The sequence below is a fragment of the Mirounga leonina genome, unplaced genomic scaffold (genome assembly GCF_011800145.1).
Source record: "Mirounga leonina isolate KUSES-001 unplaced genomic scaffold, KU_Mleo_1.0 Mir_129, whole genome shotgun sequence".
Classification (NCBI taxonomy): Eukaryota; Metazoa; Chordata; class Mammalia; order Carnivora; family Phocidae; genus Mirounga; species Mirounga leonina.
In genome coordinates this window covers 68,298,486-68,299,321 of record NW_023270323.1, presented here as the reverse complement: position 1 = coordinate 68,299,321, position 836 = coordinate 68,298,486, and positions in this window count along the sequence as shown.

Sequence of the window (836 nt, the reverse complement as noted above, 5' to 3'; positions counted from 1 at the left end):
AGAGTGTCAAGAGTAGAGAGCTAGAGCTTCACCAAGATTACAAGATCAGACCTATGACTGCGGTGGTCTTGCTTCTTGTAAGTGTTCACACGAGCAACAGGATTCAGTGAAACTTCATGGCAACATGAAGGTAGCAAGGTCATGGGGGAGGGGACCATGGCTCTCACTTACCTATGATCCTTGGAGGCAACCAATATCCACCAAAACAACGTGACCAGCCAAATTGACTTAGGACAATTTACAACAGCTCAGCCTGAACTAATACTATCTGGAACTGTAGGGAATAGAATAATATTTGCTTCTCCAATGCATTGTAGAACACAGGGGAAGGCATAAGGCATTTCATCCCCTCTTCTTGTATGGGGAAGTTTTGGGGAGGTCATTTGCCATTCTCTCTCTCTCTCTCTCTCACACACACACACACACACACACACACACACACACACACCATGCAGGTCTCAAGACTCAGACCCAGGCCAAAGCTATCTTCTCCAATCCATCTTTCACCGAGTGATGAAAGATGGGTGCTTGGGAGCTTCCGTGGGCACCCCCTAATAAAACAGTTCTACGTTCATCATTGGCTGTTGATCCCTATGTGTATATTCCACTGGCCAGAAACTCGGAAAAGAGAGGACATGCATGGCACCCTGAACCCCTACCAGAATACTCTGCACCTATCAAAATCACTTTTTCTAACAATATTTGGTAACATGGTAAAATTCTTACAACATAATTATAAGTGAAAAAAGCTTGGTACTCAAGAAGATATGTAGTATGGTTTCAGTTTTGTTTTATATACAGAAAGAAAACATCCCCAAAATGAGTTATCTGCTTAT